The sequence below is a fragment of the Triticum dicoccoides genome, chromosome 1B (genome assembly GCF_002162155.2).
Source record: "Triticum dicoccoides isolate Atlit2015 ecotype Zavitan chromosome 1B, WEW_v2.0, whole genome shotgun sequence".
Taxonomy (NCBI): domain Eukaryota; kingdom Viridiplantae; phylum Streptophyta; class Magnoliopsida; order Poales; family Poaceae; genus Triticum; species Triticum dicoccoides.
The window spans coordinates 48,926,793-48,954,022 of record NC_041381.1 but is presented as its reverse complement, the minus strand read 5'-3'; the positions used below and the strand labels follow the sequence as shown (position 1 = coordinate 48,954,022).

Genomic DNA, 27,230 nt, shown 5'->3' with positions numbered 1-27,230 from the left:
CTTTTATCCAGTCAGTGATTCGTGTACCGGCAACAGCGCAGGCTGTCTGCACGATACCCACTTGCATTGCTAGCTCACACGATAATGGTAACGAGAGAGATCATTTTTTTTTTCGAGATTGAACGAGAGAGATCATTTGAATATTATAGCATTAACTCGAGGGGAAAAGGTTTTTTTTTTGTCCTTCAAATCTCTCGAAAGTATAGAAATGGTTCCTCCACGTTAAAACCACTAATTCTTAGTCCCTCGTCTTTCAAAACCGGATAAGTTTAGTCCCTCGCGGCACTATGGGTTGTTTCCTGCCGACATGGACATGGTTTTGACTAAAACTGGGTCAGGGTAATCAAGGAAGAGGGAAGAGGTTGGCTGGATATATGATACCAACTGTCTGAGCATGGTTTGACAGAGTTGACAATGGGAATTGATCCCCGCAAAAAAAGGGACATTGTGAATTGATACATCAAAATCTAGCTTTGCCTACCCCTATCTACTATCTACTTCTACGGTCACATAGCGTGCGAAGCGTTTGCCTTCACGCTTGTTCAGTGAGTTGTCTCATTGGGGTTTTCCCCACTACAGAATCTGGTGTGTCATCAGTTATGTAGGAAATGTGGTGATACATTTGAAATATCTACAACCTGATGACATTTTGCTGCTTTCGGAATTTACGGTGTCTAATGGATCCTTTAGGCAAACAATGGTTTATCTGATGGTCTCTTTGGATAGTTGCATTCTGTTTAGGGGATGAATAGTAACCAACTGTCCTTGTTCTTGTTTACTGTTCCCTGCAGAACTTACAAAACAAATTATGCATGTACTTTATGCTTATTAGTGGCCAGCGAGCGGCTGTGTGACCTGGCGGCGCAGGTTCGAGCCTCGGCACGGACACTGTTATCTCACATTCTCCTCTTAATTAAAAATCAGTAGGGGATTCTCCCCCTACTGGTCTTGTTTTTAATTATGCTTATCAGTTTCTTATAGAACATGTATTTCTTCTTGCTTGAGTAAGATATGTGCATGTTCTAAGTACTTATGGTGATTCATAAAAAAAGGCAGCCCGGTGCATGTAGCTCCCGCTTGCGCAGGGTCGGGAAAGGGTCCGACCACTTTGGGTCTATAGTACGCAGCCTTTCCCTACATTTCTGTAAGAGGCTGATTCACAAGGCAACATCTTTACCACTGCGCCAAGGCTCCCCTTCCCCAACTTATGGTGATTCATACATGTGGTTAAAATATTACTTTGTGCTTTAGTGCGGGCATATTAAGTTATTAAAATTTGGATCCGTTGTGTATCCTTGTTGATGTGAAGCCAATCATTACCTGATTCCCCTTTTCTGACACGAATGCACATATTGGACACTTATTAGCTCTTACGGTAACCTAGGATAAATTTTATCACCCCAAGGTCTCTAGCTGCGCATATTAAGTAAATTGCACCAAGTAGGATTGCACATTTTATTGTTGTGACTTACTCTCTGCAGTATCTTATAGTAGGTGCAGTTGAATTTGATGAACAACATGTAGTTCCTGCATTTTCAGAATGTTAATTTAAAGGCAATTGTGCTTGGTGAAATTGGGAGATTTACGAGTAGGAGGACGCTACATCAAATTCAAGGAACTCCCCACTACTGCATCTTTTCAATATCCCGGTTAATTAATCATGAATAAATGGAGTTAACTTGATCAGTATGCATCACCATTTTCCGATTTGAGGGTGTTGGGTCAACTTATGCCTTTGTGCTAGTGTCTTCTCAAAACCTATTACATTCCTAAAAGCAAAAGGTACATATTTTGTTGATTACTTATTTACTATAAGTAGGAAAGATCAGCCCTGCTATTTTGTTGATTACTAATTTACTAAGCTATTTATATGGACAAGTTTTTCCTCATTTTCTACTCTGCTTCCTCATATACCAGCCCTGCTAACTTGCTACCTTCTATGTAGTGCAGATGGAGTTTCTATTCGGGATGCATCATGCATGCCTCTGAAACCAGTTAGCACAAAAGGTTACACTATTTCTCAATAATGTAGACATTTCTCTTCCAAGATTAACAAGAGATGAGTTATGAGTTCTCTTGAACCTAGATATAATGGTCAAAGATGGAAGCTCTGTGTTTGAAAGCAATGCTGAGACATGCATTCAGCTGCTCACATTCATCGTCATTCGTCAGTCCATCACCCATGTTCTCCTTAATTAAATGCAAAAAGATGCAGGGGAACAGCTTCTCTGTATCTTTTGAAACTTATGTTCCTGTGATGATATGAAGCCGTTCATTTAGTTCAGTTTACCTGGTTTCCTTTTTCGACAGGAATGAACACACTTCACACTTCTTGGCTCTTATGACAACCTAGGACAAATTTTATCACCACCATGGTCTGTAGGTGAGCATATTAGTAAATTACACTAACTAGGACAGCACATTGCGACCTACTCTCTGCAGTAGCTTACAGTAGGAGTGCATTTTCAGAATGTTAATTTAAAAGGCAATGATGCTTGGTGAAATTTTGAGATTTCTGAGTAGGAGTGCATTACATGTGAAAGATATGAATGGCAATTGGTGGGCTAGCTTGGCAAATAACCGGATTAACTTGCTCAGTATGCAACACCATTTTCATATTTGAGGGTGTTGGATCGTCTTATGCTGCTGTACTGGTAGGCTTCTATAGACTTATTACAGTCCTAAAGCAAAAGGTACATATTTTGTAGATTAAGTGGAAAAGAATCACATATGGTATTTTATGTATCCTCTGGAACCAGTTAGCGCAAATGGTTACAAAATTTCTCAATATATATAGCCATTTTCCTTCCAAGATTAACTCGAGAGAAGTTATGGGTTCTCCTCCGCCTAAAAAATATGATCAAAGAGGGAAGCTATGTGGTTCCAAGCAATGCTGGGACATGCAATGCATTGAGCTGCTCATGATTTACTGTCAGTTCATCACCCATGTTATGTTTAACTAAATGCGAAAAGATGCAGGGGAGCAGCTTCTCGAGTTCCCTAAAAGGACATTAGACAACAAATATTTGTCTCTTCTCTCCAGAATACTAACGATTTGTCTTTACTTGATAGAATATTTATTGTTTACTAACAAAATACACACTACGAACAAATTATATAGCACCTACTGTTATGTTCTGATACTATCCATTGGTAATGAACAAGGATTAAGTTTCAGTAACTATCCTTTTCTTTCTGGGAAATCTTCTGTAGCCCTGAAGTGCTTTACATGTATAGTACATGGCAATGGGCCCCATTATCATTGACTTTAGTGATACTAGATGCACTGGCTGTCTTCATTACTTGATCCCCCTCATGCACAACAGAAGGTGCCGAGGATGAAGGCGATGGCGACGAAGAGGAAGATGGCACTTCCAGAATCTCCAAGCGAGCCCCACGACCAGTGCCTGCACCATGGTTAGGCAACAATAGAGGAGAATATGCAACATCATCAAATTGGTCAGAAGCAACAGAGGATGAATGCATGACAGGTGGCTCGGTAGTGGACACGGGGAGTTTGGCAAAGGGAAAAACATGCTCATCAAACACAACATCCCGAGAGATGTAGACACGATTAGTGGGCACATGAAGACATTTGTATCCTTTATGAAGAGAGCTATAACCAAGAAAAACACACTTCTTGGAACGAAACTCGAGCTTACGCTTGTTATATGGACGGAGATGGGGCCAGCAAGCACACCCAAACACCTTGAAAAAGGTGTAGTCCGGTTGTTCATTAAGGAGAACTTCAATGGGAGTCTTCATATTCAAAACACGAGTGGGAGTACGATTGATGAGAAAACATGCAGTGGTGAAAGCATCACTCCAAAAACGAAACGGAACAGATGCATGGGCCAAAAGAGTCAGACCAGCTTCAACAATGTGACGATGCTTACGTTCTACTGAACCATTCTGCTGATGTGTATGTGGACATGCTAAACGGTGAGTGATCCCAAGCGACTGAAAGAAGGAGTTGAGGTTGCGATACTCGCCACCCCAGTCCGACTGAACATGAACAATTTTGTGCTTGAGAAGGCGTTCAACATGTTTTTAGAACTGAACAAAAATGTCAAACACATCAGATTTACGTTTGATAAGATAAAGCCAGGTAAAGCGGCTGTAAGCATCAACAAAACTGATATAGTAATTATGACTACTAACAGAAGTCTGAGCAGGACCCCATACATCTGAAAACACAAGTTCTAAAGGATGTTTCACCTCACGACTGGACTCCGAAAAAGGAAGTTGATGACTCTTCCCCTGCTGACAAGCATCACACACTGCTACATCTTTATTACTAGACACACTAGGAAGCTCATGACGACGCAAAACATGCCGGACAATAGGTGTGGCCGGGTGACCAAGACGAGCATGCCACTGTGACGGAGATACCCGAACTCCACCGAAGACGCGAGCGACGCCAGGATGCTCCAGACGATAGAGACCTTGGCAGAGCCGCCCACTAAGAAGAATGTCCCTCGTGCCCCGATCCTTAATAAAAAGATCAAAAGGATGAAATTCACAAAGCACATTATTATCACGAGTGAGTTTAGGAACTGAAAGAAGATTACGTGTCACAGATGGAACTCGAAGAACATTGCGAAGTTGAAGACTCCTATTGGCATGTCTAGTGAGAAGTGATGCTTGACCAATATGAGAGATGTGCATACCTGCTCCATTGGCGGTGTGGATCTTGTCGGAGCCATGGTAGGGTTCACGAGTGTGAAGCTTCCCCATCTCACTGGTCAGGTGCTCTGTCGCCCCAGAGTCCATGTACCAGTGGGGATCAATGGAGTAGGACTGAGTGTGTCCCTGTGGCTTCTGCGGCGGCGGACGATCAGCCATGGCGACCTGACGAGCAAAGTTGCGTGTATCTTTCTCGTCATTGCCGAGACCAAGAAAACCCCGCTGGAAGCGCTTGTGACACTTCGAGGCCCAGTGCCCATCGCGACCACAAAGCTGGCACACACGTGGACCGCCAGCCCCTGGTAGCGTCACAGTAGGAGGAGGGGCCGAGGCGGGTGGTGGTGACTGCCCCGAAGGAGCCCTGGATGAAGCAGAGGAGCGACCACCCTTGGTGGCGGCGTTTGTCGAGAGGGCGCCGTTGCCCCTGGATCGGCGCGTCTCGACTCGTTGCTCAGTAAGCAGGAGGCGTGAAAAGACCTCGTGTGCTGGCATGGGCGTGGAGTTGCCCCTCTCATTGATGATCTCGACTAGGGCGTCATACTCCTCATCAAGACCATTGACAATAAACGAGTTGAACTCGGAGTCGGTGAGGGGCTGTCCAATGGAGGCCAGCGTGTCGGCGAGACTCTTGACTTTGTTGTAGAACTCAGTGACGGTGGAGTCAAGCTTCTGACACTCCCCAAGTTGGCGACGGAGCCCAGATACACGAGCCTGCGACTGTGCCGCAAACGAGCGCTCAAGAATAGTCCATGCCTCGTGGGACGTCTTGGCGAAGACAACAAGCCCAGCAACGGCCGGAGAGAGCGACCCCTGGATGGAGGAGAGGTTCGCCTGATCCTGCCCTGTCCAGACACGGTGAGCCGGATTATAGACCGGACCGTGCACGCTGTCAACCAGCGCAGGAGGGCAAGGGAGAGAGCCGTCGACATAGCCAAGCAGATAGTGACTCCCAAGAAGCGGAAGAACCTGCGCGCGCCAGAAGATGTAATTGTCCGACGACAACTTGATGGTGATGAGATGGCCGAAGTGAAACGGCGGCGGCGGCTGCGATCCCATCGAGGAGACTGGCTGAGGTGAGACCACCGTGGAGACAGTCAGAGGGGCAGCTGGCGCGGTGACAGAGGGCGCGATGGCCGCGGTTGACGCCGCGAAGCCTGCCAGCGCGACGTCCTCCGCCACCAGCGGCGCAGTGGTCGAGGGCGCGACAGCCGCGGTTGACGGGGCGGCGGCGGTGTGGGCCACAAGCGCCTGCCCGGGCGATGTAGCAGCCGGCGGGAGCGCGAAGAGGGAGCCGACGCTCCGTGTCCCGATCGGCGCCTGAAGGGAGGCGGCATCCAGCGGCCTCGAGAGAAGTGCCGCGAGGGAGGCCGGCAGAAAACCGGTGACGGTGGAGCCAGACGCAGCGGCGGACGTCATAGCAGTCGGGCGACGGCGACGGCGGGCGCGGCGGCGGCGGCGGTGGCGGCGGCGGCGGCGGCATGTAAGACAATAGGCTTTTGGGGGAACCGGCACAACCCTCTAGGGGTGGCCTATCACATATATATATATAATGAGGTGATATACAACGTTACAATATACACATGTAAATACAGTCTAACATGCCGCCATGAGCGCGTGTCCATCGTTTGCGTTCGGCACATCATCCATGGACTCCGGGTTGGTGGTTGACCTCCGTCTTCAATCCTGCCGGGGCCTGCTTTGCATCGCTGCAGCCCCTCGGGCCTTTTCTCTCTGCCTTGTTGTATTTGTTGTGTGCGTGAGTTCCTCCTCGGGTGTTTGTGTCTTCTGCGTGGCCTTCTCCTTCTCTTGTTGTAACACCTATATAAGATGAAAGACAAGAAGTACAAGAAATTAGTGGGGCTTGCTCTGCTCCCTTTTCTCCATCTCGGAGGCGCCGGTTTGCTTGCGGGCAGCCTGACACCAGTCAGAGGCACCCTATTGCCGGCGCGCTCGTCGCAGCCGCCGAGTGTGTGCCTCCGCGTCGTCGCTGCCGTAGGCGAGTCCGCTGCGTGGTTTCTCTTCTGCTGATGTATGTGAGGTCTTCTTGATGCGATCTAGTGTATCATACGCAAAGGCCTTGTGTGCGCCGTCGCCGTCGTCGAGCTCGGGCGTGTGTCTCTGCAGCCGCCGCCGCCGCCACGTCCTATACTTGCACCGCCACGAGCAAACCGCTAGTCCAACGCGCCGCCGCTGTGGGCGCGTCTCTCACGGCTGGCTGCGTCTCTTTGCCGAGGCTGGTCTTGTGTCTCTCCTCCTGAGCCCCTGGTAAATTAAGAACGGAGAAAAAGAAAACAAGAAACAAGGCATCCATCATACGTGTCCTTCAACATGCATGGGCAACTGAAGAGCCATGCAACAACCATGTGCGTTGCTGTCTGGCGTGCCCGCCGCCGCCGTGGGCGCGCCTCTCCCAGCTGGCTTCTGTCCGGACAGGGTCAGGCAGCGTGCGTGATGCCCGGCGAGCGCGCTGCGGCTGTGGGCGCGCCTTCTGGCCGGCCTTGTTGTATCTGCTATGTCCGCCGGCCGCCTGCCTTCTCTCCTGTTATGATTGTTGCCCCCCTACGTGAGGTCTTGGTTGGCTTTATATAGGACCGGGGTTAGGCCCTAGAAGGATAGCAACTTGGGGCGCACGATCTCCTGCCGGTTCTTCATTGATCCAATCTCCTGCCTGGTTTCTCTTCATTCCTTTTTTTATTTCTTTTCTTGACGCACACACTCATACGACAAAGGAAACAATTCTAATATATACCTTCTTGTATTTGTTTCCATATTTTGTTTGCTGGCTTGCCGATCATACGTACGCATCCGAATAGTTCCTTGCCAGATAAATCATCCTTTAGCCAGCCTGAACGTATGTGTTCACATATAATTCACATCCGATGCTAGTATGTGCATGTCTCATGTATCTGTCAAATCAAATAGCAAACAAAAGGATCCTAGTACATATATGCATGGTTAGCTAAATACATTGGGTATTCGGGTATGTATATGTGCACTTTTTTTTAGCATCAGTTCAGACACAAGTGCTCATATGCACGCGCATACGCTCATCCCTATGAATGCACACACGCACACCCTACCCCTATAAGCACCTCCGAAAGACTGAGCCGGCATATCATCTTATGTATATGTGCACTTGCCGGCCGGCCGAGACACCTGAGTACGTACGCATAATGTATAAATAGCAAGTCCGAGCATGCAACACCCTCTTTCTTTTTGAACGTGCATGCATAAACTATCTCTACTTTTAATGGAGCAGTTGGTAGTCTTCCCGGTCAATTTTCGTCCCACCATTTTTGTCCGGTTTTTTTTCCGTAGGTTAACCTTCGTAGATTTTTTTCCGTCTGGTTTTCTTTCGTATCTCAGGCCGCAAGTAAGAAAACAGTCAACCAGGCTCATCAGATCTCGATCTGCTTCATCTCTCAAACAACGCCCCAGCCCCAAGAGTCAGGCTGGACGGAACGAGCGGGCTTTTGGGCCCGCTCGTGGCCCGTTCAGGACCGGACCGGACGGTCCAGGACCGGTAGCAAAACTGGTCGGTCCGGGCTGCAATATTGGGCCCGAGAAAATGTCGGTCCGGTCCGGGCTTTCACCGAGCCGCTCGGTCGGACCGAGAAAACACAGTCACCGTCGTCGCCGTTCGTCGTCGTCGCAGCCACCGGCAGCCCCACGATGAACCACCATGTCCCCGAGGTTCCCCTCCCCTTCCTTCCTCTCCTCCCCGTGCGCCGTATCCTCTTGCCACCGGTCGCCATCATGGTCGTGCGTGAACTGCCGCCGTTCCGGAGTTCTCGAACATGGCCTCAAACCTAACGATGGCACCAATTCCTGCCGGTATTGCGGCTGCATGAGCTGAAATCATGCCATGACTCGAGCTGTGGGTCAAGACACTACAACTGAAAGGAACGAAAGAAAAGCCATGAACGAGTATTGCGGCCGTGCCGTCTCGCGTCCACCCGTACGCAGCTATGTTGTCGCTGCATGAGAAATCGTGCGATCCCACGACCTCCAACAACGGCTTAATCTAACTAACCTGAAACTGAGTCAAGACGTGGACGTGCTCACACATGCACACGGTTCGTCAGTTAAACACATTTGCTGTCAAACTTTCAGAAAATTCAGTTCGTCGGTTTCAGAAGATTCAGTTCGTCGGTATCGCTCCTCGACTTCATCACATCACTCACGCACGATCGCCCACCTCGCCGCTGCACCCGCACACGTCGACGCTGGTGGGTTCCCGGTCCGCTCGGTCCATTCGGTCCAGCCCGGGCTTCGTCGCCGCCGGTCCGGTCCTTGAAAACAGGACCGCTCAGCTGCTCGGTCCGGTCCGGCTCGGACCGCCGGCGGCCGGTCCAAACGCCGGCTCGGACCGGGTCCACCCTGACCCGAGAGGAGCCGCCGCCTCCAGGTGCGGAGGAGCGGAGCTGGCCGGGTTTGCCGGGGAAGCCGGTGCGGGCGAAGCCGGCAGGCCGGGTTGCGGGGAAACCGGCAAGCTGGGCAGCAGGAGCCAGCGGCCGGGAAGCGGCCGAAGCTGGCCTGCGCGGGGTGGGAGCCGGTCGAGGCACGGGAGCCGCGCGGAGGCCGGCGCGACGCTGGGGAGCCCGCAGCCAGAGCGGGGGCGCCCAGACGGCACAACAAGGTGGGAGCAGCGCGGCACCGGGCGGAGCAAGCGGAGACGCAACACCGCGGGGGCGCGCACGCGGCGGAGCAGCGAGGGGCTAAGCGGATGCGAGGCAAGGCGGCGCAGGGGAGCCAGCCCAGAGCCGGTGTGCGGAGCCTGCGCGGAGGCCAGCACGCTTGCACACGCGCACGGAGCGGCGTGGAAGGCCGACGCGGTGAGGGAGGGAGTGTGCGCGCGTAGAGCGGGCGCGGACGCGAGCGCCGGGGCTCGGAGGGCTCGGCCCGCGGCCGTAGCGGCCATGGGGGAGCGGAGGTGCTCGGGCGCAGCAGTGCGCGACCGCGCGGGCGGAGTTGGCCGGCGCCATGGGAGCTTGAGCGGGAGGCACTTGTGCTCGGGGGCGTAGCGGAGGAGCGTGCTGACGAGCTTGAGGCGATGCAGGTCGGACACGGGCGTCCGTGCGGCAGCACGCTACAGCGAGAGGAGTGGGCGAGGCGGCTTGGGAGCTGCAGGACAGCAGCGGGGCGGCCCGCGGCGGTGCGGGCGGCCCGTCGGAGGGGCGGCCGGGCCGGTCGAGGAGTAGACGCTCAGCCACTGCTGATGCTCAGGGTGGAGGCGGGCATATCAGCTCGAAGGCGCAGAAGGAGCAGCTACATTGAGGCAGCAGAGAGAGCCATGGATTTTTGTAAGCGTACGGGCAAGTGCCCTGACTTGCATCTGACAGAATTATGCGGCGAAGCTCCACGTCCGCGACGCGCACATGCTCGTCATGGAAGTGGCTCCCGGATCTGAGGTCGCGCGGCCGTGACGGAAGGGGCTCGAGCTGGCCGCCAAAGACCAAGCCCCCACCACGTGGCGTCGAGAACGGCCGGCGGCATGGTAGGATGTTGGAGAACGGCCTAGAGTTCGTGCTCGATCTGGTGGTCAGGTAAGCTCTTTTTGTCCGCCGCCCCTCTATTGATTTTTACAAACCTTTCCTTGAACTCCGGCGCCCGCAGGTTCCCACTTCGGGAAGAGTTCGCCGATAACCTTAAGCACTCCGATCCGGTGCCGCTAAGGCTGCCACCCGCGTAGGCTGGCGCTCTTGGCACGGAGGATTCAATTGGTGAATCTGGCTGTGCCCTGAGGTTAATCTGGAGGCACCTGGATGGACGAAAAGGTGAGCCGTCTCGTCCCCGTGGTCTGATTGTATATTTAATTTGAGCGCATGTATAGACAGCTATTTAAGTTCAAGGACTCTTGATGGTGATTCGCCAAACAATATATTTAGTTAATTTGAAATCATGGGAGCAAGTATTTGGTTTCGGCATGTTTCAGGTAGTTAGATGTCGTAAGGTGTTTAGAATTTCGGATAAGAGAAACGTTGCGAACCAGGCTGCATATCAGGAGTCCGTGGATTAAATGTTTTGACAAACCAGTTCATAATTTGTGTTAATTGACTGGATGAAGCATTATTGCTGCAGGTTAAGATTAGAGAATGCACCACCGGACAGAACTCTGTGCGCTTCACGGATGAGCACACTAGAGCAATCGATAAGGAAGTTTGCCGAGGAACCGACGAATAGTGTGATTAAACCAGAAATAGGAACAAGTTTCGATTCGTTGGGCGAGGCATGCAACTTCTACAACCTGTATTCATGGGAAGTTGGATTCGGTAGTAGATATGGGGAAAGCCGACTAAATGCAGAAGATAGAGTGCAGTTGTTCACTAAGTTCTGTGGTACGAGATACTATATGTGGGTTTCTTTTTTTGTGCAGTTTTGGTTTGAAAAAAGGCATCATGGAGTGACCTGATGTGCCATCACTTTTTTTTAAATTTTTTTCAGGGAAAGCCTAAGGCTGAGAGTAGCCGATCATGCATGTACTGAGTGTCCTGCGCTGATCAGGTTGCTACATGCAGCTAATAAATACTCCCTCCGTCCGAAAATACTTGTCATCAAAATGGATAAAAAGAGATGTATTTAAAACTAAAATACGTCTAGATGCATCCCCTTTTATCCATTTTGATGACAAGTATTTCCGGACGGAGGGAGTAGTTGGTTCATAACTGAGCACATAAAGAATCACAACCATTTGATGTTCGTTACAATCGGGGAGAAGGTTCATTGGCACATAGACTTCTGTGTTAACAGGGCGACAACGTCAAGGATGGCATCTGCGAGAACTCTTTTGTGTTAGATAAATTGATGATTATGTCTGGATCTCCGGAGGCAGACACTATCATACTGAAGCTCAGCCAGACCACGACTGTCAACAGGGTCACAATATTCTTTGAGGAACACAAGCAATCCAGGTATGCACTAACTTTTCTGAATTTTTACATGCTTTAGGCTCACTCCTTGGCAACACTTAGCTATCATAAGGATGAGGACGGAGCACAACTCTCTCAATTCCCAAAATGAGGTGGACAACACTTAGCTTACATGTTCTTTGAGGACGGAGGAAGTTTCGCCTTAAACACAACTTTTATCTGCTCTGAAAGAGTTACATATTTTGAAGTTTATGCAACTCAGCCTGAAAGAGTTGGGTAACCAAACTCAAAATGAGGTGGACAGTGCTCAGCGTGCAGTCACATTGAGTATTAGTTTCATGGGTTAATTTAGCACTGCATATTATTAATTGTGTTTCTATTTTTGTTTCTCTCCAGCAAGCATGACAATAACAAGTTTATATCCATCAGTTTCTTAGTACCCTGTTGATTTCAGTATTAAATGGCCACAACACTTTCCTATTTTGTTTGAGTTTTCATGTGCTACTCTATTAGGAATAATAACTAAAAACAATGAACATTTGATTTGATTTCCTTCCCAACACAAGCAACAAATATAATAAATGTCTCGCATCCTTGACTCCAGCAAAAAATTCATTGACTGACATAATGGATCTGTCTATTAATCAAGAGTGTATTACTAAACCTACAGATTGATTATATTTAGTTATGCAGCACACAGTATTCTCCCCAGTTCTGCTCGATTGGATTGGCAGTTCATGTACTCTGGTAAATCATTATGGAAACTTTGATTATAAGAAACTAATTTGTTCCTGTGGGTTTATCTATGCTCCTTTTGTCGTTGATGCGCCTATGTTACTGTAATTATTTAGTTCCTCCGCTTCTAGGATGATCTCAGGTTTAGTAGTGATATAAAAAAGATGTACATTTCTGCGTTTCCTCTGCTATTGTGTTGTTTCATCACTTTCCGCTCCTTATGGGCTGCCACTCTTTGACATCCTTTTTGTGCTCAAACATTTTTTGATGTTCCTTGCAGGATCCAAATGAGCTTGGTTACGTACTAAATTATTGTTGAGGATCTCAGGTAATCATTGCAGTTGAAGATTACGCCCCTGATCATCATTCTCATTTTCAAACTTGCCATTTATCAGAGGTGATTTCTCTTGCCCCTTCCATCGGTTAATTCCGTTTGTTTGGTGGACTGATTCACCACTTGAGTGGATCACTGAGGACTTCTACAATGGGCTGTGTTCTTCTTACATATGTAGGTTTTGGATGGGGTGCATTCATGCATTATATTGGAGCAAGGACCTGCCGAGGAGGGGGATACCATGAGGAGGCGAACCTGGTAAAATAGGGGTGGAAAGTATACTATAGGTATGTTAGCTGTGGCAAGGAATTGGGGGATTGTTTTCCATTCAGTTGTGTTCAACACTGAAAAATGGTATATCATTTTTTGTCCTTTCCAAATTAAAATATCAATCCGTAAATTTTTTGTCATTCACAAATTAAATTATCAGTGTAGAAGTCTATTTGAGCATTCATTTCCTATCCTTTTATAAACTAGAAGGCCACACTAGGTTTCTTAGTGTACTATTTGGAATGTTTGACCCTGAACTGGCCCTCTGTTCCAACTAACGAAAAAATGACCCATTGTTGTGTTTTTATTTTTTGTATTTTAAATGATATTTGTAAAATTTTGTAATCGGTCTGCCATTTGCGAGTGAATTAGGGCTGCATTTTAGATTAGAACCATGAAGTAACTATGATGTGCACCGCATGAAACCAGAGTGAGTCTAATGAAAGACAGGCATTTGATCATGTTCTATTTAATCATCATTTCGTTCGTTTCGTCGTTCCATCCCTCCCTGAACTGACCTTACCCACAACTCTTACCTTGTCATTTCATTTTATCAAGGAAAGACTGTGGGGTTTGTGTATCCTTATCCAGGACATTGTGAAGGCTTCTGATGCAGTTTACAAGAAGCAATTGGTGAGCTAATTCAGAGGTTAGGCAACGCTTGTCATGATTTTTTATTTCTGAAGCCACATTAGCAAGCATCATAAATATAACTAAATGATTGCTGGCTTCCGTAATTGCCTACATCAATGTAATCTTCCACACTGAAAACACTCATTTGAGATTTGCAAGAAGCCTGCATACTACTTACTGTTGGTGCATTAACATTGCATCCTTCAGAATTAGCAAGCAGGGCATAATGTTAGGTGTCTGTTTGCAGAATTGCTGAAAATAATTGGTCTATTTAATCCAAGAGAAATAGGAAGATTCTCTAAGCTATATGAGTTACTCTAGCGACATTTCATATCGGCAGTGTGCTACTTGCTATACTGGCTAAGCTTAATTTTCTTCTTCCTGTGAACATGTAGATAAGTGAAATGATAGTAAGAAGGTTAAATAATGTTGTTCAATCTTTCCGTCAAGCAACCTGTTTGGCCCCAAATGCCTAGACCATGATACTACATGATACTAATCAGTATCATCCTGAAACCGGAATCTCAAAGATTCCTTCATTGATAGACAATTAGGGTTAATTCCACACCGATAGACGTCCCAGCATAGGCGATAGTCCCCCAGTGTCGCCTCCCCGAGCGAGGCAACCGGGGGTGCCTCTCCCCACCCCCAGCGTCCTCCCTCCCCTAACCCTCCTCCCGCTGCCACCGACCTACGCCACCAGGCCCTGCCCGCGTGGTGTCGGCGGCAGTGGCCTCGTCCTTACCCGCGCACGGTGCCCTGGCTCGGGTGGGGGTGTCCCGCGGCGGTGCTCCGGCGACGGCGGCTGCTCCGGCGGCACGGCTCCGGGTGGCCAAGGGGCGGCGGCGCGGGCACTTGGCGATAACTTGGCGCGGTGGATGGTGGCGGCGCCCTCCCGGACCAGATCTGGGCCCTTATGGGCACCATTTGGGTCTGGGACGCCCTGGCTCGATCTCTCCTGCGGCGGCTCCGGCGGGGGTAGAGGAGGTGCGGCTTCTGCGGGGGGCTTTGAAGACGGCAGCGTGTCTACTGCAGCGTGGAGACGGGCATTTCACGAGCCCCTTTTGGGCTCGGCCGGGCCTCGAGGGCTAGATGTGCTCCTGTCGCCGCGTCCAGACAGTGACCGCCAATGGCGGTGGAGGTTGTCTCCTCTTGCTTGGCTGCTGTTGTTGCCGCTCCTCATTCCCGGCTGCTCCCCCTCGGCCTCGTCGGTCTCGCTTCGTTGACCATGGTGAGGCAGCGGTGATGTTGGCAAGACCGTGGTGGCGCATGTTGGTGGACGACATCAGTGGTGGAGCGCATCGGACCATTCGGGGATGTGGGTGTTTGGTGGACGGGAGAAATCCCTGCCGGCTTGTCGGCACCGACGCGGTGACGCCCGTGGGCGCCACCGTTCCTTCCTGAAGGGCATCGGGTATTCCCCTTTCCCATGCCCGTCCGCGTACCGGGGGAAACCCTAGGACTTGTGCGGGCAGTAGCGTCATTGTTGTTGTGTTCCTTCTTGAAGGTGTTGCTTGGTATGCCGAGGTTCAAGGTGCTAGGAGCGAGGTGGTAAATCTCCGGTGGGCGCAGCGGTTGCGGGTCGTCATCACTTTCATCGATCCGACGCTGTCGACATTATTTTCTCTCTTCTTTCTCTTTTGTTTCTTTTGGGCGTGCTTGTGCTGTTTGCCCCAGCATTGGACTCTTGGTTGTATCGGGTTGTTTATATATGTATATAGCGGGGCGAAAGCCTATTTCGTAAGATTCTTTTATGAATTCAAGACTTGGCAAATCACTCCCATTACAAGGTTCCATAACACATGCTGGATTTGTATGTCAAGATATCTGAAGGGCAAAAACTTAGTACATTTATTCTGTTTGTTTTTTAATAAATCTCCCTCTAGGAATGAGCTACAACTACGAACGAGTTATCCTTCTCATATCTGTAAGAACACATTTCTATATATGGCTTCTATTAGGGCCACTTGATTGAGTACCGGCGAATTACCTTCAAAATGATTAAAGGAATGCGAAGATGGGCCTTCTTGAGTTTTGACCACGCCTAATAATACTTCTGAATTATGCCTACTCTCCATGTTGTTTGGTCCGGTTATTTCACCAACTAGCCCACTACTATGTGCTGGAAGTTATATTGTTACTTAATAGAGGCTACCCATTCTAAACTTCTTCTTTTTGACTGTGTTGTCAGATTAGTACATCCAACGGAACCTGACATTAATAATAAATTCCCTACAATGACAGTGTGCTTTATATGAAAAGGGTTGAATATAATTACCAAAGTTTGATGGACGTTATGTGGCATGCCAGTCATGCATATGGAGAGCGCAAATGCAAATGTTCGTATTGTATTGACGATGCTCCCTTTTGAAATTAACATGCTTTGCCAATTATTTTGGACCTGATGTATTAGCTTTTTATTTGTCAGCCTATAGGTTTTATATGAGTGAAAACTAAATATCACAGTTCTCATACTGTTCTTGCCAACCCCTCCATATCAACTAGGTATGCAATGCATTATACTCCATCCGTTTCTAAATATCCGTCTTTTTAGAGATTTCAACAAGTGACTACATACGGAGCAAAATAAGTGAATCTACACTCTAAAATATGTGTATATACATCCGTATGTGGTAGTCCATTTGAAATATCTAAAAAGACAAATATTTAGGAACCAAGGGAGTATAAGATTATTTTTGTTGTTTTTCCTTGTTTGTATTTTTAATTATGGTTATTGCTCTTTGGAATAATCAACAGTTTAATCTGTACTATTAAAGGGGAGCATGTAGGTCGATTTGTTTCGGGGAGGGTGAGGCGCAGCCTCGTGAATGAGTGGAGAAGACAGTGTGCTCTGGTCCTCCTCCAAGCCCGCCGGCGATTTGTCGATTTATTGCTCTTCCCTTACAAGGTATGATATTACTCTTCCCTTCGTGTGTGTCCTCTTGCAAACATGCAGTTCTTGATTTGGTTGACGAAAGTAGTCTAGGATTTGACTAATTCTCTTCGAAAATGGATTGTATTAGTTTGATTAGGTAAATATCTTCCCTGACAAGATCAGATCAATTTCCCCACCCTGTGATTTTTATTTGATTTCTACTCCCTCCGTCCGAAAATACTTGTCATCAAAATAGACAAAAAGGGATGTACCTAGAACTAAAATACATCTAGATACACCCTCTTTTATTGATTTTGATGACAACTATTTCCGGATGGAGGGAGTAGAATTTAGCCAAGCGCCTTTGCCATGTGCCCCTAATTCCCCATCATTCTTTTTGTCACAGCTTGGTCAGAAGTTGAAATTCCTTTCGGCATAGATCCCAACACCTTGGTAATACTTGAATTTGTCCTTGCATCTTCAATAAATCAAGCATTGGATCCACTAAATCTATTCAAGAGTTAAAATACTTTGTTTTTATATTTTCCAGTGAGATTTCTTAGCTGCTCGATCGCCTGATTTTATGTACTTTTTTCCAATAATATGAAACAATCTTTTTTAGAACTTATTATAACCGTGATTGGGAGTATCTGCCCCTGCGTATGTACTCTTAGTGATCCTGTAGGGTTGGGATGTTACGTTGCGTATGTCTTTTGCTGCAGTAGTTCCTAATGGTAACATGTACGGTTCCAAATGCCTAATTTCATATGTAACAGTTTTCCACACAATTGTGTAACGCAATCAAGTTTCTGGTTGCAGCATCTTGGAACATTAATTTTAAGGAACAAAATCCTCCATGTTTTGTCTTTAATTAATGGATAATAACAATGGAAATGCTCCATTAAACGACCCATCATTTGATAGATAGCACCTGCATAAAAAGGCGTCCAGGTGTTATCTAGAATCCTAGATAGAAACTGCATAAAAAGGCATTCAGGTGTTATCTATCGTTTGTAATGGAGTGCATGATAAAGTTGTTCTATATTTTTAAACCACTTCCTTTTATTTTGTGTATCAGGTGAGTTAGTCTACGTCGTTGAATTGCATTTTTTAATCTAAATATACATTGCAAGTAAAGTAAAGTTCAATTTTCTACACATGAAATCTGACATGTATTATGTTATATATGCACCAAGTAAATTTTTTAAAGTCCGTGGCAACGCACGGGCGTTCTACTAGTGTACATAATATATCATAAGCCAAGTATTATCGCATGTGGATAGGAGTGCTTGTGTGTGCACACACATGCAGTAGTTGCACCACGATTTCATCCACGTGTACTTGTATTTCATCCACGTGTCTGTACAAGTATAAGTACGTACATGCATGTGCCATGCAATAGCATTTTGTCTTTGCATTATTAGTACCTTGACTTTGCATATATATCCTGCATCAAAAACTCATTAGAAAAAAAGTATATTTTATGCAACATTGCACAAAAACTCATCGAACACAGGGTATTCAGACAAGACAAAACAGGAAGGATTTCAGTTCGAAGTGCATGAATGAGTCCCTTTCTGTTCACGCTTCTGCTATGTTGGCTTGTGGACATGCTAATTCGAATCATCGACCATGGATGATATCTGTTAATTGTTGTGTTGTAATGTTAGAGTTCAGCTGAAAGAGCACATGGGCATCACCTTAGGCACGTATATGAAACAATCTATCGGTGAGCGACATAAATTTCTTACGTATCCTACCGGTTGCCAACTTGCATAGGATGAGCACCGATTCTGAAATTCATTCACAACTTCTTGCTATGCTGGGAGCCCTTGCTGTTTCTTGCTCTTGATTAGAGAGTTCTGGGGTGTTTGCATTGTCTTCAGCAGCCGATCCTATGGCCTACACTTGCTGATTTGGGTTCCCAAGGACGGAAAACAATGGCTAGGCATCAACTAAAAGAGGGGTTATGAAAGCAAGCGCTTACATGATTTACTTGGATATACAAGACTGCAAGTATCTAGAGGTAGGAGGCCAACCTTTGACACTATTCTGTGCTGGAAACCATTGGCATCATTTCCTAAGAAGCACCCGGTGTCCAGTGCTAGTGTTTTACCGAAAAAGGCTTTCGCCCCGCTTTATATATAAATCACCAAAGCACAAGCATCCAGGACAACCACACGCCACGCCACCGCAACACACCCACACACCCAAGACAGGATACATAGACGCTGAGCGCAGCAACACCCCTTCTAGCACTATCGCCCCGAAGATATGAAGCTACATATGACGAACCATGCGCTCCAAGACAGCGCCTTCAGGAAGTATACGACGCCGGAGCACCGCCACCGCCCGATCCAAGGATCAGAGTTTTCCCCGGAGCCGCATGACGGGCAATGAGAGCCGCGACGACGCCTTCAAGAAGGGAACGATCTTCGTCGCCGCCGGTCCGTCCAAAGATAGAGCAGGTTTTCACCTCGGCGAACAATCACCGCCACCGAACGCCACACCCTGGCAACCACGCCGCCCACACGACCATGATGATCAGGCAGCACCAAGGCACGGGCTTTGTCCAAGAGCACCGCGCAACCACCACCACCAGGACCGCCGCCCCAGCATCCAAGACCTCGATACCACCTCATCCGTGACCCGCCGCACCCCAACGAAAGAGACGAGCGGAAAGGTCCCACCTTTCGCGCCCCCTGGACGACCCCCATCGTTGAGACCCAATAGGTCGGCCAGAACTGGCATCCACCGACCCATCCTGCTACCCCAAGCGCGAGATGAGCTCGGTCCTGCAGCAATGAGCGGGGGACGAGGTCAGTCCCGCTGCATCGTGCATGAGACGAGCTCGGTCCTGCTGCATCGTGCGCGAGACGAGCTCTGTCCTGCGGCAACGGGCGCGAGACGAGCGGTGGACCGCAGCTGGGAGAGGACCAACCCTTTGATGGAAGTAGCGTCCGGGCGACGAGGAGATGGGATAAAGGTCAAGACGACCCGAACGCAGACAAACCGACGCCGGAGAAGCCGGCCGTTGCCGCGAACAGATCCATCGAGCCACCGTGAAGCCGCCACGACACCGGAAGGCCACGGAGACCCACCAATGCCGCCGCCCACAGCCGGAGCAGCAGCCTCGCCCGGCAGCTGCCCATCTGCGTCGCCCGGCGAGCTCCAAGCACCGGAGCCGTCGGGCACGCACCATCGGAGCCATTGCCACTACGCCGCCACCCCGACCAGCCGATAGGGCCTCGGTCAAGGCCGCCGCCCGCATCCCTAGCCATCGCGTCCCGCGCCGCCGAGAGGCCAGATCCGGAAAAGCCGCCGCGGCCGCCGACTCCGACCTCCAGCCCGCATCACCACCACCATCTGCCGCGGTGCCACCACCACCTGTCGCGGCCACGACAGAGGAGGCCACCGGCAGCCCGCACCGCCATGAGCCAGATCTGGCCGCGCAGGAGCCGCCGCCCTCTCGGGCACAGGCGCGCCGCCCGCCTAGCCGCTCGCCGCGGGGGGAGGAAGGGACGACAGGGAGCCGCCCCAGCCAGTCGCACCGCCATGGATCCCGGCCGTAGCTCCACGACCTGGCCCGGGGCGCCGGCCCACGCCAGCAATGCTCGAGCGGCGAGACAAAGGGGCCCCGCCGCCGCCGGCAGCAGCAGGGCTTCGCCCGGCCGCGCCCCTGGCCGGCGGCGAGGGAGGGGGAGGGAGGAGGAGGGAGCGGCGGCGACGGGTGGGGTTGGCCTCCGGCCGCCTCGCGTCGCACTGTTATTCCTTTTACAGTTTTTTTCTGCTAGTGTTTTACAGTTCGCGGAGTCTTGATTGGAACTCTTGCATAGTACCAATGGATCTGGGTGTCTGGATTTCGAAGACTCTTAGGGCATGTACAATGGTTGATAAGATAGTCTTATCTTAAGTCTTGCATGGGATTTAGAGATGACAAAAAAATTTGTATACAATGGGTCATCTCTTAGACTTATATTCAATAACTAGTATTCCCTCCGTTCCAAAATAGATGACCCAACTTTATACTAACCTTAGTATAAAGTTGGGTCATCTATTTTGGAACGGAGGGAGTAATTCCTAAAAATGTGGTGAGACATATTGTGCTAAGAGATCACCTCTTGTCTTCTCTTATTTAAGAGAAGACAAGCCTTTTTTGATGAGTTCTCTCTCCTCCACCTCATCATCTATCTTACGTGGCACTCCTAAGATAACACTATTGTACATGCCCTTAGACTCATTATGGCACCGGCTTGCAGGCAAGGCAGTTTTCAAGAAGGATGGATGTTCTCGCTTCTCCTCTTGCACATTCCATGACTTGGGCAGGTATTATGGGTTTCGAGCAGCGGGGGCTGCTCTTCTGCAGTCAACTACAGAGAGCCGATACCCGCAAAAAAAAAAAAAAACTACAAAGAGCCCATGCAGGCCAACGAAATCTCTCCATTCTTGCAGCTCTGCAACCAACTCTTTTATCCAGTCAGTGATTCGTGTACCGGCAACAGCGCAGGCTGTCTGCACGATACCCACTTGCATTGCTAGCTCACACGATAATGGTAACGAGAGAGATCATTTTTTTTTTCGAGATTGAACGAGAGAGATCATTTGAATATTATAGCATTAACTCGAGGGGAAAAGGTTTTTTTTTGTCCTTCAAATCTCTCGAAAGTATAGAAATGGTTCCTCCACGTTAAAACCACTAATTCTTAGTCCCTCGTCTTTCAAAACCGGATAAGTTTAGTCCCTCGCGGCACTATGGGTTGTTTCCTGCCGACATGGACATGGTTTTGACTAAAACCGGGTCAGGGTAATCAAGGAAGAGGGAAGAGGTTGGCTGGATATATGATACCAACTGTCTGAGCATGGTTTGACAGAGTTGACAATGGGAATTGATCCCCGCAAAAAAAGGGACATTGTGAATTGATACATCAAAATCTAGCTTTGCCTACCCCTATCTACTATCTACTTCTACGGTCACATAGCGTGCGAAGCGTTTGCCTTCACGCTTGTTCAGTGAGTTGTCTCATTGGGGTTTTCCCCACTACACAATCTGGTGTGTCATCAGTTATGTAGGAAATGTGGTGATACATTTGAAATATCTACAACCTGATGACATTTCGCTGCTTTTGGAATTTACGGTGTCTAATGGATCCTTTAGGCAAACAATGGTTTATCTGATGGTCTCTTTGGATAGTTGCATTCTGTTTAGGGGATGAATAGTAACCAACTGTCCTTGTTCTTGTTTACTGTTCCCTGCAGAACTTACAAAACAAATTATGCATGTACTTTATGCTTATTAGTGGCCAGCGAGCGGCTGTGTGACCTGGCGGCGCAGGTTCGAGCCTCGGCACGGACACTGTTATCTCACATTCTCCTCTTAATTAAAAATCAGTAGGGGATTCTCCCCCTACTGGTCTTGTTTTTAATTATGCTTATCAGTTTCTTATAGAACATGTATTTCTTCTTGCTTGAGTAAGATATGTGCATGTTCTAAGTACTTATGGTGATTCATAAAAAAAGGCAGCCCGGTGCATGTAGCTCCCGCTTGCGCAGGGTCTGGAAAGGGTCCGACCACTTTGGGTCTATAGTACGCAGCCTTTCCCTACATTTCTGTAAGAGGCTGATTCACAAGGCAACATCTTTACCACTGCGCCAAGGCTCCCCTTCCCCAACTTATGGTGATTCATACATGTGGTTAAAATATTACTTTGTGCTTTAGTGCGGGCATATTAAGTTATTAAAATTTGGATCCGTTGTGTATCCTTGTTGATGTGAAGCCAATCATTACCTGATTCCCCTTTTCTGACACGAATGCACATATTGGACACTTATTAGCTCTTACGGTAACCTAGGATAAATTTTATCACCCCAAGGTCTCTAGCTGCGCATATTAAGTAAATTGCACCAAGTAGGATTGCACATTTTATTGTTGTGACTTACTCTCTGCAGTATCTTATAGTAGGTGCAGTTGAATTTGATGAACAACATGTAGTTCCTGCATTTTCAGAATGTTAATTTAAAGGCAATTGTGCTTGGTGAAATTGGGAGATTTACGAGTAGGAGGACGCTACATCAAATTCAAGGAACTCCCCACTACTGCATCTTTTCAATATCCCGGTTAATTAATCATGAATAAATGGAGTTAACTTGATCAGTATGCATCACCATTTTCCGATTTGAGGGTGTTGGGTCAACTTATGCCTTTGTGCTAGTGTCTTCTCAAAACCTATTACATTCCTAAAAGCAAAAGGTACATATTTTGTTGATTACTTATTTACTATAAGTAGGAAAGATCAGCCCTGCTATTTTGTTGATTACTAATTTACTAAGCTATTTATATGGACAAGTTTTTCCTCATTTTCTACTCTGCTTCCTCATATACCAGCCCTGCTAACTTGCTACCTTCTATGTAGTGCAGATGGAGTTTCTATTCGGGATGCATCATGCATGCCTCTGAAACCAGTTAGCACAAAAGGTTACACTATTTCTCAATAATGTAGACATTTCTCTTCCAAGATTAACAAGAGATGAGTTATGAGTTCTCTTGAACCTAGATATAATGGTCAAAGATGGAAGCTCTGTGTTTGAAAGCAATGCTGAGACATGCATTCAGCTGCTCACATTCATCGTCATTCGTCAGTCCATCACCCATGTTCTCCTTAATTAAATGCAAAAAGATGCAGGGGAACAGCTTCTCTGTATCTTTTGAAACTTATGTTCCTGTGATGATATGAAGCCGTTCATTTAGTTCAGTTTACCTGGTTTCCTTTTTCGACAGGAATGAACACACTTCACACTTCTTGGCTCTTATGACAACCTAGGACAAATTTTATCACCACCATGGTCTGTAGGTGAGCATATTAGTAAATTACACTAACTAGGACAGCACATTGCGACCTACTCTCTGCAGTAGCTTACAGTAGGAGTGCATTTTCAGAATGTTAATTTAAAAGGCAATGATGCTTGGTGAAATTTTGAGATTTCTGAGTAGGAGTGCATTACATGTGAAAGATATGAATGGCAATTGGTGGGCTAGCTTGGCAAATAACCGGATTAACTTGCTCAGTATGCAACACCATTTTCATATTTGAGGGTGTTGGATCGTCTTATGCTGCTGTACTGGTAGGCTTCTATAGACTTATTACAGTCCTAAAGCAAAAGGTACATATTTTGTAGATTAAGTGGAAAAGAATCACATATGGTATTTTATGTATCCTCTGGAACCAGTTAGCGCAAATGGTTACAAAATTTCTCAATATATATAGCCATTTTCCTTCCAAGATTAACTCGAGAGAAGTTATGGGTTCTCCTCCGCCTAAAAAATATGATCAAAGAGGGAAGCTATGTGGTTCCAAGCAATGCTGGGACATGCAATGCATTGAGCTGCTCATGATTTACTGTCAGTTCATCACCCATGTTATGTTTAACTAAATGCGAAAAGATGCAGGGGAGCAGCTTCTCGAGTTCCCTAAAAGGACATTAGACAACAAATATTTGTCTCTTCTCTCCAGAATACTAACGATTTGTCTTTACTTGATAGAATATTTATTGTTTACTAACAAAATACACACTACGAACAAATTATATAGCACCTACTGTTATGTTCTGATACTATCCATTGGTAATGAACAAGGATTAAGTTTCAGTAACTATCCTTTTCTTTCTGGGAAATCTTCTGTAGCCCTGAAGTGCTTTACATGTATAGTACATGGCAATGGGCCCCATTATCATTGACTTTAGTGATACTAGATGCACTGGCTGTCTTCATTACTTGATCCCCCTGTGATTCTCGACATAGTGCACAACACGTCTATTTATACATCAATGTTGAAATACTTCGTCCAGCAATTCAAGCTTGTTGTGTGATAGTATTTTTTTTCTTTGGAGTTTGTAGGCTCTGAGAGTAAGAAGGGAAGAGAAAGAAAAAGATAGCATAAGAGCACTAGGAATGGGAACATGGTGGAAAGTGTAACTTGTTTGTTTACACCCGTCATGTTGGAGGTGCAAATAATTAGTTTTGTGCTTTCCTAATGTCTCCCATTCCTATGGTTCTTGAGCACTCCTCCCCCCCTCCATTTCTCTTGCGCATTAGATTAATGCATAAACAGTGTAAATATGTGTGTACATACTTAGACAATTTGAGATCTAGAAGGCTAGTCGAGAAGAGGAAGAAAAGATAGCCTGAGAGCAGTGGGGATAGGAACATGGAGGAAAGCCTAACTCGCTTTTTTCACCTCTTATTGGAGGCGAGAATTTAGTTTGGTATTTCCCGATGTCTCCTATTCCTATTGTTCTCAAGCACTCCTTCCTTTTCTTTTTGGCTTGCTTGGTTGCTTTAGTGTAAAAACAAAATATATGTGCACATATTTGTTATGAGATCTCAAAAGCAAGTTAGGAAGAGGAAGAAGGAGAAGGACTAAGAGCAGAGGGAATGAGAACATAGAGGAAAAACCTAACTTATGGTCCACTTCTTTTGTTGAGATGGGAAATTTAGTTTGATATTTCCCGATGCCTTTCGTTCCTATCCTAATGTGCCCATTCCTCTTCCTTTTCGTTTGTTAAATCACTGTAGTAAAAAAAACATGTATGTGCATATATTCAGGTGATACGAGTTGTCCACTGTGAGACGGGGAGAGTAAAAAAGAGGGCCGAAGAGTGATGGGCATGGGAACATGATGGAAGGCTGAAGAACTCAGTTTCTCGTCTAAGACTGAAAGAGGCTTTTTTCCGAGTTTTCATGATGCCTCATATCCCTATTGTTCTTTGGTGTTCCTTCCTCTTCCTTCTGGATCACACAACATAAAAAAATGATGCACATTATAACATGATTTCATTCAACTTCATAGACCCCTGCATAGTTTTCTATGTTTGTTTGTTTGTTTGTTTGTTTGGCATGCCTTAAACCATTCATAAGATAAGATAAGATGTCAGCTTAACAGGGCTACTGGTTTAGATAATTTAGTAGTACTGTAATTCATTTTTTAGATTTTACTAGCACCACAAAACAAACCAAGACATTTATATGAAGTACACACCGCTATATCTGAAAAGGAAGTAGTCGTAGAAAACAAGCACATCTTAAGACTTGCTGTAAGATGTGACGCAAAACCTTAATACATAAACTAATACAAATTCTTCACTAGTTCTCGTATGTTGAGCCCATGATGTAAATAGAATCAGTTCAATGACACATTGTAGGTAAGAGTTATAGCAGAAACAAGCGTAAGAAAGATGGTAATTAGCTCAGAAAACATGTCACAGTAAATGATTGTGCCTAGAGACTTCACACGTGCACATAGTAAACTAATGGATATATACGCAAGCTAGCAAGAATCAACAACTTCGAAAATTCTAAAATCTAATGGAATTTGTACATGATTATAAAAAGATGTTTTCTTATAGATTGTTTAGACTTGCAGGATAAGCCGTTGATCCTTGGTGGGTGTTTGCATTTCAACCTGGGTTATTTTGATCCTTCTAGTGATGGTGGCAGAGCTACAAGGTTGTAATTGTGAAGTATGTTGATGGGTGGAAGAAGTACCGAAGTCTCTTCAGGATCTCGTTCTTTGTGTGTGAATGTTGTCCCGAAAATACTAGGTGGTTCATCGTATTGCTTAGGCCATCCATGTTGAACTAATGTGTACAGTAAGTTTAGATTAAATATCTGATCATTATGTCTTCATATATTTTCCTTGCAGGAGCTGTGCTTGATGGTTCCTTGGAGATATATGTTTTTCTATATTTCTTTCCATGGGGATTTGTTTCCTTAGAATAAATTGCTTAGTACTGGACGATAGGACTATAAAATTATTTTTGTTGATAAAATGGCATATAGACATTTTGGTTTTTCTTATATGAGTTATCTAAGATCATGGTTTAATCACATCATGGCATCTATATAATGTAGCTCCTGTCTAAAGTACCTAGTGTTAAAATTAATTGTCACCTCAGTGGTTCTTCACCCACTGTTTTGTAAATTTTCCATGTTAATTTAGGGTTTACTTTGTCCAATTTCATATTATTTTTAGCTTATAACTTATTATTGCTACATACTTTGACACTTTCAATGCTCACGCAGGTACATATATTGTTCAGAAAAAAGGCTGATACACATATGATGTACTGGTCTCGGATATCGGTAATAAAGATAAGCAAAAGAGATCTTTTGCCACATGCCCTTACTTAAGAGTAGAGGACAATAGGACATGGCTGGTGATTCTATGGCCCCATTATCATTGATTGCAGAATGATGCCTCCATGCACCAGGTGTCTTCATTGCTTACTTCTCAAAGGTTATGCATATGGTGCACCCATTATTTATAGCTCAAAGTTGAGACAATTTGTCCAATAATTCAAGCTTGTTCTTTGAGATTTTTTGTATTGTTAGATTTGTAGGCACCGAGAGGTGAGAGCAAGCCGGAAAGAGGAAGAAAGAGAGAGTTCAAGAGCAATAGGAATGGGAACATAGAGGAAAGCCCTCCTTGTTTATTGGACCTCTAGTGTTGGAGGTGCAAATATTTGGCATGGATCCTTTCCTGATGCCTCCCATTCCTATTGTTCTTGTTCGCTCCTTCCTCTTCCTTTTGGCTTACGCAATAGCTCATATGGAGAAACCATAGGCATGTGTTGATAAATTTAGATAACATGAGACTTCAAAGGTGAGCCCAGAAGAGGAAGAATAGAGGGCCTTAGAGTAATGGGAATGGGAACATGGAGGAAAGCCTAACTTCCTTGGTTTTGACCTCTTGTGCTGGAGGTGATAATCTAGTTTGGTGTTTCCCGATGCCTCCCATTCCTATTATTCTAAAGCACTCCTTCCTCTTCATGTTTT

At 46.6% G+C, this 27,230-nt stretch overlaps 1 long non-coding RNA gene across 3 annotated transcripts; it reads left to right on the top strand.

Annotated features, from left to right (window-relative positions):
* Nucleotides 1–12,584: 12,584 nt before the first annotated feature.
* On the top strand, nucleotides 12,585–13,964 carry LOC119300860. 3 transcript variants are annotated; one of them, XR_005146785.1, is made up of 4 exons: nucleotides 12,585–12,687; nucleotides 12,803–12,911; nucleotides 13,458–13,543; nucleotides 13,923–13,964. It is a non-coding gene; the product is annotated as an uncharacterized LOC119300860 (long non-coding RNA). The 3 variants fall into 3 exon arrangements; XR_005146791.1 differs by having other exon boundaries at nucleotides 13,453–13,543; XR_005146784.1 differs by lacking the exon at nucleotides 13,923–13,964 and having other exon boundaries at nucleotides 13,453–13,650.
* The last annotated feature ends 13,266 nt before the right edge of the window (nucleotides 13,965–27,230 follow it).